Consider the following 13,881-nt stretch of genomic DNA (forward strand, 5'->3'; position numbering starts at 1 on the left):
TCATGTATTTGGCTTTGGTTCTGATGCTCGGGTGAGCTTTACGGTCCCTTGAAATCTTGATAACCTTTTTGAATTCCACTATATTGCTATCTCCTGGAGGATCAAGTGTTGCATCACATCTTCACTCAGCTTCATCACTCAACGGTCGATCTGAGATAGTGACATCCCGAGCCATCTGCACAATATGTCATTCAAAGATACGCTGACAAAACACATTCGAAGAGGACCTCGGATAATATCCCTATTGTCAGTGTGACTGTCCCGGATCATGCAAAGACTGAAGTCTCCCAAAGTTATCATAATGCCTTTGTTACAAATTCCAATGAATTCCTGTTTAATACAGGGAGGAACAATGAAATGCTGCTAGGCGGCCTAAAAAGAAAAGTTCTTCTGCTTGTGTTTGTGACACATGGGACCCAGAATTCACATTCACGCTGATTCAGCCACATTGTCTGAGGCCAAATGCTTTCTCTGTAATGCCCTTGTTATTGATTACTGTCAAGGTTACCCATCCTGTACTCCTATTCTGCCCGAGATCCCACAAGATTAGGTACCATTGAATATTTATGTTCCACCATTTGTTCACCCTGTAACCATATCTCTCTGCTGACTAAATCCCATTTATCTCTGCCACAAGTCTATTATCTTTTTTTTAGATTAGATTAGATTACTTACAGTGTGGAAACAGGCCCTTCGGCCCAACAAGTCCACACCGACCCGCCGAAGCGACAACCCACCCATACCCCTACATAAACCCCTTACCTAACACTACGGGCAATTTAGCATGGCCAATTCACCTGACCCGCACATCTTTGGACTGTGGGAGGAAACCGGAGCACCCGGAGGAAACCCACGCAGACACGGGGAGAACGTGCAAACTCCACACAGTCAGTCGCCTGAGGCGGGAATCGAACCCAGGTCCCTGGTGCTGTGAGGCAGCAGTGCTAACCACTGTGCCACCGTGCCGCCCTATGTATCTTATTGCAGATACTTTGGCAATTCCAAAAAAAAATAATTTATTCTTTCCCACAATGTGCTGTCACAAACTAATTCACTGATGTACAGTTTCAGTTAAACTCTGTCCCTTTCTGTTCCTTTCTGCTTGTCTTCAGCCACATCCCCATGCTGTTCCAATGCATCACCTTTCCCCTTTGGATTTTCAAAGCTCCTTTCACCTGAAACCTGTCCCTGCATCCTCCATATGAGCTTAAAGCTCTGTCCATAAACCTACCAACATGATTGACAAGGACACTGGTCCCAACGATGTTGTTTTAATTCACTCGTGGGATATTACTGTCTCTGGCTGACCAGCATTTCATGCCCACCCCCGAGCTGCCCTTGAGCTGGGTGCCTTGCTGGACTAACATCAAGGGCAGTTTAAAGTCAATTTCATTGCTTTGGGTCTAGAGGTCATGTGTAGGTTAGACCAGCTCCCTATCACTGATTTCCTTCCTGAATGGATATTGAGCATTCAGATGCTTTTCCCTGCCACCGGCAGTAAATTCTGGATGAACAGGCTAGTGGCTAGTGAGATTAATGTTAGAACATCGCCTGGCCCACTGATAGCTCCCTCATCCCTGAGCACTGATCTCAGTGCACCATGAATCAAACCCCTTCTTCTTGATCGTGGTTTGATCCTGACACCATCCAGCACTCTGGTGATATCACACAGTATCTCTCCATGCAATATCTGTTACTGTGAGGGTCTAATTGCTGCCGGTGACTGCAGCTTTTGTAGTTACTCCAGATCCTGAGCCAACAGAACTCCAAGAAGACCGCGCAGGTCAGGGATGGAGTCTGGGATTTTCCAGATCTCTGTGGGACTCAGTGTCATTCTCCACGTGTAACCCTCACTGTATCAGTCTAATTTCCCATTCTGTCTATTTCGCGGTCTCCTGCATATATTCAGGACGTTCCTGACTCATTAAACATCCCAACTGCTGGGTGTTTCATCTATCATCTCATTGAACACAGTTGGTCAGCCAGAGGGCAGGGAGATCTGGAGTCTTCAATAAATCCTGCATTGAGGTAAGATCACTCACAGTGAACAGAGCAGAGCGAATTTAAGTGATCGAAGTTTGGTCTGGAAGGCATGACACAGATACAGTGCTGAAGGGTCAACACAGAGCATAAAGGTCCAAGGCTCAATCTCCACTCTCTTGTTAACGTTCATCACTGCAGTTATGAGCCTTCCTATGACAATATAGGTAGTCCACAGTTATCAATCCAGGCCTGTGCTGTCATAGTAAGCATCAGGACAACAGAGGGGAAAGAAGGCCTCCCTTAAGAAAGTAGTATTGAAACCTGGGATCTTTCTGTTCCGTATCCCCGCTCTCATACGGTCTCTTGTCATGTGATAGAATAATACAGCAAGGAAACACACCTTTTGGTCCATCTCATCTGCACCAGTGTCTTGAATGGTTGTAATTGCCAGAAAGGTTCCTATTTCTGTTACCTCCACCCCGGCCATTATCCTGCTGTATATTTGAAATCTACTCCAATGCTGACGAATCTCCATATTTGTAAATTGCTCCAGTCTCGATAACATGCCCATCTCAATAATCTCGTCCTGCAGTCAGTACAATAATCTATATTTCTGTGGTTTTCCACAATAACTGCAGTCTATCCTGTCTCTGTAATATCCTCCAGCCTGGACCAAAATACTCCCCTATGTACCTTCCTCAAACCCGAAGAGAACATGATATTACTGTAAACGTCTGCAGGCCCGATCCCATTCCTGTCTCCTGGCCTACAGCACTACACGACCTCTGTAACTATCTCCCATGCCTACCCACCTTCTTATCTGTGTAAATAACTCCAGACCCTTTTCCAGCGGAAACAACACTCCCCATCCCTGTGTGCTCCTCCCTGCACCTCAAACACGGTCTCTTTGTGTAGCTCTGCAGTTTAGGGTGGCATGGCGGTTCAGTGGTGCGCACTGATGCTTCAGAGACCCAGGTTCGATTCCAGTCTTGGGGGACTATCTGCATGGAGTTAACGCATTCTCTCTGTGTCTGCATGGGTTTCCCCCAGGTGCCCCATTTTCCTACCACAGACCAAAAATGTGCAGGTCAGGTGAATTGGCCATTCTAAACTACCCAGAATGTTAGGTGCATCATTCAGAAGAAAATGGGTCTGGGTGGATTACTCTTTGGAGAGTTGGTGTGGACTTGTTGGGCCGAAGTGCCATTTCCATAATATAGGGAATCTAATAAAATCTAAACTCTCCCTCTGCGTTCCATATAACTGACCCTAAAAATATCCCTTTAACAATTAAACATCCCAGTCTCTGTAAACTCCGACAGTTCCAACATCCCTCCTTATTGGTGTAACCTGAAACCCTCTCAAAATGTGGACAGCCCACAATCCTCCCTATCTGTGTAGTCCTCTCAGGTCCCTGCATTACTCTCAATCTGTAGAACCCAGGCCAATGTCTGTGACTCTCCCAATCCAGTTCCTACAAGACTCACTATCTGTGTAACATTCTCCCATTACTATCACCCACCCTGTCAATGTTAGCTCCTCGAGTATCTCCATCCATCTTATCATCTCCATAGCCTTCTCCAGTTCTTGTAGCCGTATCTGATTAAATGCCATCCTCGTCTATAACCCTCCCTACAGCAGGTACTGTTTCACAGATTCATCACCCTCTGGCTTAATAAATTCCTCCAGGTGTCCATTCTAAAGGTTCCTTTCTTCACTCTGAACCTGTGCCCTTGGCCCCTCGTCTATCTGCCTAGTGAAAACATCTCCCCACCCCCGTCCACTCCATCCAGACCCCTCAGTATTCTGTAAGTTTGAATGAGATCCTGCCACCGCCGCCTCTGAAACTTAATCAAGTACAGACCCAGAGACTTCACCTGCTTCTCATATGACAAACATTTCATCCTGGCTCTTTCTTCTAAAACTAATTCTTGTACACCCTCACATCCTTTGTCTAGACTGTTAATGTATAACATGTACAGCGCGTCCCTAACACTGACCTCTGCTGAATTCCCCTCATCACCAGTTCCCATCGTGAAAACGACCTCTTTATACCTACTCTGTCTTCTGCTAATCAGCCAATCCTCTATCCATACCAAGCATGTTGTTCTGAAACTGAAATTGCATTCAAAAACCCTGCTGAATTTGTTTTCCTGTCTGGCTGTGAACAAGCAGAGTAGATAAAAGGGAGGAATGGTATGCTGGGATTTTCAGAAACCTTTCAACACGGTCCCACTGAAGAGGTGTATAAGTAATATTGGCAAATGTGGGATTGGAGTGAATGTGCTGGCATGGATAATACTTTAACCGAAAACTAAGCGTGAATAAATGGATTAGTGCTTGACCCCTAACTATTCACAAAGGGATTCGATGCATTTGATGGATGGACAAAATCTACTGCTTCCATGTTTGTTGCTGACACAGAACGAGATGGGAACGTGGGTTGTGTGGAGGAAGCAAAGGGGACATGAACAGTCCATGAGTTTCCCTTGTACAAATTCATTGATGGGATGTGGCCATCACTTGCTCAGTCATCATTACCTTCCCATTTGTAATTCCCTGGAGAAGGTGGTGGTGAGCTGCCTTCCTCACCCACTGTAGTCCTTTAGGTGTAGGGACAGACACAGAGCTGGGAGGATGGAGCATGGCTTGGAAGGCACCTTGGAGATGCTGATGTTACCGTGCACCTGGAACTCCTGTCCTTCCAGATAATAGTTGTTCCACGTTTGTGAAATGCTGCTGAAAGGGCCTTCCTGAGTGACCTCAGTGCTACTTGTAGATTATTTATTTATTTATTCCCTCGTGGTCATGAGTATTGCTGGATGTTTTGTTGATTTGCAGTTATTCCTGAGAAGGTGGTGATGAGATGCATTCCTGAGCCACTGCACCAACCATTGGAACTGTTGTTATCTGTGTCCCCTCCCGCAGGCACTACAACACTCATCACGTCTGTAACTGCAGACAGACAATGCAGCTCTTCCTGTGTATGTGGCATCCTTCTCTGCCAACAACAGTTTTTGTTCATCAGAATGTCTCACCACCTCCAATCCCATCTATGTTAGTGATCTCTCAAATTTCTGTATTCTTGTTTAAACTTCTAACCACCTATAACCTCTTCCGTTCTAAATTTGTAACCCCTCAGTATCTGTAACACTCCATATAACTGTATTCAATGACAGCACAGGTCCCCTTCCTTAAATCTCTGTGAATTACAGCGGCTGGTTGTGTTAAATTGGTACTTTTCATCCTCCTTATCCATATTAGCTCTTCCAGGCCCTGCAATCCCACTATTTGGAATGCTCCCATTTCTGTACCTCCTTATGTCCTGAGTGTTCCTGAACACCACGAGTGCTTCAAACATCTGCAACCCCCCAGTTACTGCGAGTCTTCAAAAACCCTGCTGAATTTGTTTTCCTGTCTGGCTGTGAACAAGCAGAGTAGATAAAAGGGAGGAATGGTATGCTGGGATTTTCAGAAACCTTTCAACACGGTCCCACTGAAGAGGTGTATAAGTAATATTGGCAAATGTGGGATTGGAGTGAATGTGCTGGCATGGATAATACTTTAACCGAAAACTAAGCGTGAATAAATGGATTAGTGCTTGACCCCTAACTATTCACAAAGGGATTCGATGCATTTGATGGATGGACAAAATCTACTGCTTCCATGTTTGTTGCTGACACAGAACGAGATGGGAACGTGGGTTGTGTGGAGGAAGCAAAGGGGACATGAACAGTCCATGAGTTTCCAACAGACTCCAGTACCACACAACACTTCCTGGCTGTCAATTTGCATTTGTTGAAGTCTACACATCTCTGTAAGCAGCTCACAAAAAGCCCTTTACACTCTACAAGGTTCCGTTACCATCTCTCTATTTCCTTTGCCTCCCTCCGTGCCTGCAACTCTCCCTGTATCTTCCAGTAAACTGCTTTAGACACTGCAGGTCTGCCTTCCTCCCCAGATAAAGTGTTCCGTCCCATACAGCTCGCTCAATCACTGCAACACCATCTGTGCACTCTTATCCTCCTCTCTCCCTCTGTCTTCCATGCACAGCGGTGATCCTGTGAGGGAGCAGTGTGGAAAGGGATGTTATAAATCTCAGCTGAGGCTTGAGGCCTACCATTACCTGCGAGTCACAAAGGGAGAGAATCTGAGAGAAAGCAGCACAGAGGGCGAGAATATAAATCATCAGCGAGGATCGAGGCCGACTGGGATTTGGAGTTGGAGAAACAGCAGAGCAGGAGGCTCGAAATCAGCACCATCTCACAGAGGGGGTGACCATGTGAGAGAGCAACTTGAAGTAGGAGCTTGAGGCTAACACAACTGGGAGTTACAGAGACAGCAAAGTGGGACGATATCAGCACTGAGGATAGAGGCCCAATCGAGCCTCTATCGAGTCACAGAGACGGTGACCCTGTGAGGGAGCAGAGTGGGGTGGGAGATGGAGGATTACACGTCCCTGGGTGTCACGGAGACGGTGACCCTGAGAGGGAGCAGAATGGAATGGGAGATGGAGGATTACACGTACCTGGGGGTCACAGAGGCGGTGAACCTGTGAGGGAGTAGAGTGGAGTGGGAGCTGGAGGATTACACGTTACTGGGAGTCATAGAGACGGTGACCCTTTGAGGGAGCTGAGTGGAGTGAGAGCTGGACGATTACACATGTCTGGGAGTCACAGAGACGGTGACCCTATGTGGGAGCAGAATGGATTGGGAGCTGGAGAATCACACATACCTGGGAGCCACAGAAATAACTTTCTCCTGCTGGGACCTGCCTGCACTGGGTTTGAAAGAAGTGCAGGAGCCATCACAGAAAAGGCTGTAAGTTCAGTGGCTGATAAATACACTGTTAGTAGCGACTGTCAGTTAATTGCTATAAGTTAGCAAATTTATTTTTTCAAATTCTGAAATAAGGGTTGAACACAGAAATAAGAGGGAGAGTGAAATTGCGAGCCAATGTAATAAATTACCCTCAGTAAGCCACAGTTGAATAAGAGACTTAACCATATTGTTGTTTCCAGGATTTTAACTTCATTTTAAGTCATTAATTAAGTTACTCCAGACATGTTGCATTTTAAGATATGGCAAGACATATTTGTCAGATGGAAAATGTGTTCCGTTACATTGGGAAGTCATAGCCCCAGCTCGTGTCAAAGATGAACACTGGGTCTTGGAGCACTGGGTCCCATAGAGACACTGAGGGCCACCTGTGATGCTGAGAGTTAGGTGGATAGCACACACACAGAGCAGATCACCCTGCAGACATAACGGCCCGGAAGAAGGAAGGGAATGGGGGGCTAGGCAATCGAAGAGAAACAGTCAGGGAATACAAGAATATCCTTATATCACCCTTCCCAGTTTGGAAGGTGATGAAGGTGCCTGCTGCTCAGTGGAGGGCAGTCAGAGCCATGTTTGTGACACCAGAAGCAGCCTGACTGTACAGAAGGGGAGGGAAAAGGAAGGAGAGGCAATAGTCACAGGGGAATCAGGAAAGTGAAGAAGGTGTCAGCGTGCCTGTAATTCCAGGGTAGTGGAGTTAAGAACGTCACTGTGTCTGCAGGACAGTCGTCTGGGGGACAGTGAGCAGTCAAATGTCATGTCCATGTTGGTAGGAATGACCTGGGTAGGAAGGGTGAAGTGGTCTGGGAATCAGAATTCAGGGAGCTAGGTGGATGGATAGCAAGCAGAACCTCAAATGTAGCAATCCCTGGAATACTCCCAGTGCCGTGTCCAAGTGAGAACAGAACTGCAAATTTTAGGTAGATGGGAGTGTGACTGGAACAATGGAGCAGCAAGAAGGGCTTCAGATCCTGGGACATTGGGACTGGTTCTGGGGAAGGCAGCAACTGTACAAGCTGGATGGGGTGGCTTATGACAGAGCAGGGACTGAATTTCCCTGTTTAGGTGTTTGGGAGGGATTGAAAATAACTTGGCATGTGCTTAGGCTCCCAAAGGAACTGTAGAGGAACAACCAGGATTCTCAAAATAGTGGAGATGTAGTTGGCACTAATTTACAACAACAAGTTTATCAGTGGAAGACGGAGTGAGAAAGAAATATCAGGTTCTCTGCATGGACATAAATACTCGGAGTGTGGGGAGTTCCAGCTGCAGTTTGGTGTGTGGAAATCTGATGTACTGATCACTGAGAGCTGGCTAAAGGAATGGCAGGACTGGGTGTTAAATATTGCTGGGGATAAACGATTCCAAAATGATAGAAGGGAAGGGAAAGGATGAAGCTAGAAGTATTGGTTTAGGTTAACATTAGTTAAGGAGTAGAAGAGAAAGAGGATCCGTCAACAGACAGAATGAATTTGGCTGGAGCTACAGAACAAAGAAGCATACAATTGAACTGTGAGGTACAGTCTGTCATCCAGAACCAAAGAAATGATGGAGAGAATAAATATGCAGGATCATTTGAGAGCGATGACAATCCTACAGATTAGTTATACTGAGAAACTTAATTTATCCAGATATTGACTGGGTTACTGGTGGTGCAGGGTCATGAGGGACAAGTGTTCCTGGGTTAAATGGAGGAGATCTCACTTCAGGAGTATGTGTCCAGCCCAAGAGAGCATGTACTGTTGGACCTGCTCCTTGGGAAAGAGGTGGGGGAAGTGAATCCAGTGTCAGTAGGGGAACGTTTTAGGGCGCAGTGATAATTTCATTGTAAAATTCAGGATAATGGTAGAGAATGATATGCAATAATTGAGAGGTAGAAACATTAGTTGACTGAGAGCAACCTGCAAGGGGGCAATAATAAAGCTGGGAACTTTTCAACGAGGCCAGTGAAATGGTCGCTTTGAATAGTGTGAACCAGGTCAGATGGAGCTGGGATTATGGAGATGGGACTGCAGTGTGACCACGACTGCGAACTGGATAATCAAAGGTTTTACACATTTATACAGGAAGGTTAAATTGAAAAACAGAGACAAGTGGCATTGTGTATAAAGGATGGGATCAGTATTATTGTGAAGCTAATCAATTCACACACTGCTCCTCCCTGCCCTCTCCCCTCATCCCTGCATATTGATCCTCTCAGATATTGGTAACTTTTGATAACTTCAGAAAATAGCAGTATAGAGGAGATCACTCTGTCCGCTGTCTGCATTGGTCAAGATATAACGTTGTTTTTTAAAGCCCTCGTTCTGTCTCCCCGGACACTATAGAACTTCAGGTGCAGCTCCCGGCAACTATTTTAAAATGGTTTGAGAGTTTCTGCATCTGCTCCGCTTCCATGTGTGATTCCCAGATCCCAACCATACTCTGGGTGAAGTAACAGCTTTCCTCACCACTTCTCTAATATTTCAACCAATTATATTAAATATTCACTGCTGGTAACTGAGCTCTCCAATAGGAGCAAGATGTTCTCTCCCTTTCTACCCAGGGTCCTGACAATATGTACACCCCAATCAAATCTCCTCTCAGCATCCTCCGTTCCAAACTTTCCTCATAACTACACTTTCACTGTCACAGGGTGAAGAATCTCCTCTGTACCCTCTCCAGTCCAATTCCATCCTTCCATGTGATGGGGTGACCAGAACTGTACACAGTCCCCAAGCTGTGACTGAGCTCATTATTTATACAGTTCCAGCATAAGCTTCCTTCTCTGAAATTCTGTATTTTGACTGACTGAAGAAATAATGCCAATTGCTGCATTAACAAGATTATTGATCTGTCCAGCTACCTTCATTTTTCTGCCCACACTGACCATATTCTCATTTATTGCGTATTCCTCTCTTTTGTTGATGTCCCAAATGCCTTGCCTTGCACTTCTCCGGGTTGTTTGCTCCATTCACCTGGATCCCATAGTTTCTGTTTTTAAGCAGCCTGCAATGGGATCTCTCGTCAAATCCAAGTCAGTCACATGCAGTTACAAGTTATTGCGTCAAACCGACTCGGTCAGATTAATTACACACGATCGTCCTTGACAGGAAACATGACAGAAGCGCTTCACAGGAGGCTCCCAAGCACTGAGGATGTCACCTAGAAAGGGGATGAAACGTTTGCAACAAAACACCCAGCTCGGCGAACAGAACCACAACAATGAGCATCCGAGCTACAAATTTTCTCCCAAACTTTGAACAGTTCTCTATCCATCTAGATAGAACACCCTGAAACCCATGCGATTTCAACTACTCCATCTGCGTACCATGGGGAACCTAACAAAACACCCTACTCAAGTCCCTCAGTAGCTTCTCCAGCAGCTTCCCTATCACTGATGTCAGGCTCGCTGGTCTATAATTACGTGGATTATCCCCGCTACGCTTCTTAAACAAGGGGACAACCTTAGCAATTCTCCAGTCCTCCGGGACCTCACCAATGTTCAAGGATCCTGCAAAGATATAAGTTAAAGCCCCACTTATTTCTTCTCTCAATTCCCTTAGTAATATGTGGTAGAACCCACCCAGACCTGGGGGCTTGTCTACATTAATACCTTTTCGAATATCCAAAACCTACTCCCTCTTTATGTCGACTTGACCCAGAGTACTCAAAGATCTATCCTTAACCTGAACATCCGTCATGTCCCTCTTCTTGGTGAATACAGATGCAAAGTACTCGCTAAGAATCTCACCCATTTTCTCTGACTCCATGTATAACTTTCTTCCATTGTTGTTGTGTGGGCCAAACAGTTCTCTAGTTACCCTCTTACTCCATATATATTAAACAAAGTTTTTTTTTGTATTTTCCTCAACCCTGTTTGCTAATGATATCTCATGACCTCTGTTCACCCTCTTAATTCCTCGATATTTACTATGAAATGTGGTTCGTGAAAAGAAAATAAACCCTTGTTCGTGTGAGTGGGTACTCAAACCTTTTCAAAGTGTTTTATGCCAAAACATATTTGAAATTCGTCTCAGTGCAAATAAAAAGCATGGGAAGAAACCTCTCGGGAAGAATAATTTTCAGCCACTGTCCCCCCAAATTGCTTCTGAGGTAGAAAAGAGTGAGCATTTGTAACAAGGGCACAACAGTGACTATGGGTGGTTTGAACATGCAAATTGACTCAGTTAATCATCTCGATAATGATATCTTCGAATTAAGATTCATGGAGTGCATGAGAGACTATTTCTGAGAGCAGAATGTCATGGAACCAACCAGAGAATGGGCTAATTTAGATTTGATATTATGTAACAAGGAAGGATTGGTGGATGAGCTTTGCCTTGGAAGGAGTAACTACAACATGCTGGAGTTTCACATTCAGATTGAAAGAGTGAAGACTGAATCATACATAAGGGTTTTAGTGTTAGGCAATGATAATTATACTGGCCTAAGGAAGGATTTGGCCTGGGTGGACTGGGGGGAGAAAAGAAAAGTCAAAGTCAGGACAGCTGAACAAACTTGGCAAATAATTAGGGAGATAATGAAGACCGAAGAGAAATTGCATAACAGAGACAAGTCATTCATATCTTGATAAGGAAATCAAAGATAACATGAATGCAAATCCCAGTGCATATCATAATGCACAAGTTAGTCACACTGTAGAGGATTGGGCAAGTCAGTGGCCTCGTGGTGTTATCACTGAATTCTTATGTGATAAACTCAGATAATGTTCTGGTGATCTGGGTTCAAATCCTGCCACAGCAAATGGCGGCGCGTGACTTCAAATCTGGAAGTAAGGGACGGATGGTGGCTATGAATCCATTGCCAAGAAAAACTCATCTGGTTCACTGATGTCCTTTAGGGAAGGAAACTGCCATTCTACCGTAGATTCACTGCTCTCAGACTGAAGATGTTTCTCCTTATCTCCGTTCTAAAACATTGTCTCGTGACTCTCAGGCTATGTCCTTGGGTCCTTTCTCTCTTAACAGTGGAAGCATCTTCCCAACATCGACTCTGACCAGGCAACCAGTATTCAGCATGCTTCAATTAGATCCCCCTTCATCCTTATAAACTCCAGCGAGTATAGACCCAGATACCTCATATGTTAAGCTTTTCAATTCTAGGACCATTCTTGTGAATCTCCTCTGAACACGCTCCGGGGACGGTACAACTTTCCTTAGTTATGGGCACAAAACGGTACACAATACTCCAATGTGGTGTGACCAGAATTTTATCGAGCCTCAGAAATCCATCGCTGCTTTAATATTCAAGTCCTCTCAAAATAAATGCTATCACTGTATTTGCCTTTCTGACCGGGCGGGCCACCTGAAATAATAATCTTGCGATGAGCAATAATAAATAAACATGGAGTTACAAAAATGAACAATGATTAATGCATACTGGAAAATGGATCCCACCCATGACTAAAGTCTCTGTGATAATCCACATGTTGCAGAATCTAGACAGGCTGCAGCTACCCACAAATGGTTTGCAAACAAACCTGACAGCTCCAGACCCTGTAATACTCACCTGAAGTTGGACCTAAATGGGACAAGGGAATGTTGCCCTTGAGCCAACCCATGGTTGAGTCTGATTGATCAGGGTAAATGAACCTGATTATTCCATTGACAGATCCTCTTTACCTTTCCAAAAGGGCGTGAAGACTTCGAAGGATAAAATCACCACAAAACCCCACACAGTGCAGTAACTCAAGAATAATCACGGAAAGAGAAGACACCTCCAAGACCATCAGAAGAACAAGAAGACATCACCAGGTCAAGCCCGGTCAACTTCTAGTGGGGTCATTTGTGATCATCCAAAGTTAAGTTAAAGCATCAGATAATTTGTAGCGTTTATCATTGTGTTATAACAAATTTTATTGTTATAATATTAATTATGTTCAATAAACAAATATTGTTTGAAAGAGTTAACTCAGTTCTTTTGCTGAATATAAGATTTCAGACACACTGTGCGTCAGATACAACACCTTCCTAATTGCTAACTAAACCTGCAAGTTTATCCAGAGACAATCCTGGACTGGAACTCGCAACTCTCTTTGCACTTCAGACTTCTGATTTTTCTCTCCACCTATAAAGTAGTCTATGCCTGTCTTGTTCCTACTAATGTGCGTCACCTCGCACTTTCCCAAGTTGTACTTCATCTGCCACTTCTTTGCCAACTCTCTTAATAGTTATTCAGTTTCGCATCTATTATTTGTTCCACATGACTATCTCTCCAGCGTCATTTTCCAGTGCCCCAATATCCACTTCTGCTTCTCTTTTGCCCTTTATATGTCTAAAGAAACTCTTACAGTTGTCCTTTGTATCACTGGATAGCTTGACCTCATATATAATCTTGTCCGTCCTTATTTCTTATTTTGTTGCCATCTGTTCTTCTTTGATAGCTTCCAAATCTTCTGGTTTCCCATTGCCTTTTGCTAAGTTATCTGCTTTCTATTTTTCTTTTACCCTATCCATGACCATCCCAGTCATCCATGGTTGCCTCATCCTTGCTGTCCAATACATCTTTTACCTCGGGATAAATCTCTTCTGTGACTCCAAAATTGCTCCGAGAAACTCCCGCCATTATTGTTCCACTGTCTTTCTTGCTCGGCTCCTCTTCCAGTCAATTCTACCCAGCTCCTCCCTTGTGTCTTTCAAGGTGCCTTTATTCAGCTGGAATATTAACTCCGATTCTACTTTCTCCCTCTCAAATTGAAGAGTACGTTCAATCATATTATGATCACTGCCTCCGAAGGTTCCTTCGCCTTAAGCTTCCTTATCAAGTCTGCCTCACTGCACAGCTCTAAATCCAGTATTGCCTGTTCCCTCATTGCCTTCACCATAAGCTGCTCCAAAAAGCCATCTTGTAGACATTCCACAAATTCCTTTCCTTGCAAACCACTGCAACTGATTTTCCCAGCCCACCTGCCGATTGACATCCTTCAAGTCACTGCAACTTTGCCTTTCTTACATATCGTTTCTATCTCCTCATCTATCATGTGCCGCAGCTTCTGATTACGATTTGTAGACCTGTATATGACTCCAACTACGGTTTTTCACCTTTACGGTTCCTCAA

The sequence above is a fragment of the Hemiscyllium ocellatum genome, chromosome 29 (assembly GCF_020745735.1).
Source record: "Hemiscyllium ocellatum isolate sHemOce1 chromosome 29, sHemOce1.pat.X.cur, whole genome shotgun sequence".
In the NCBI taxonomy this organism is placed as follows: Eukaryota; Metazoa; Chordata; class Chondrichthyes; order Orectolobiformes; family Hemiscylliidae; genus Hemiscyllium; species Hemiscyllium ocellatum.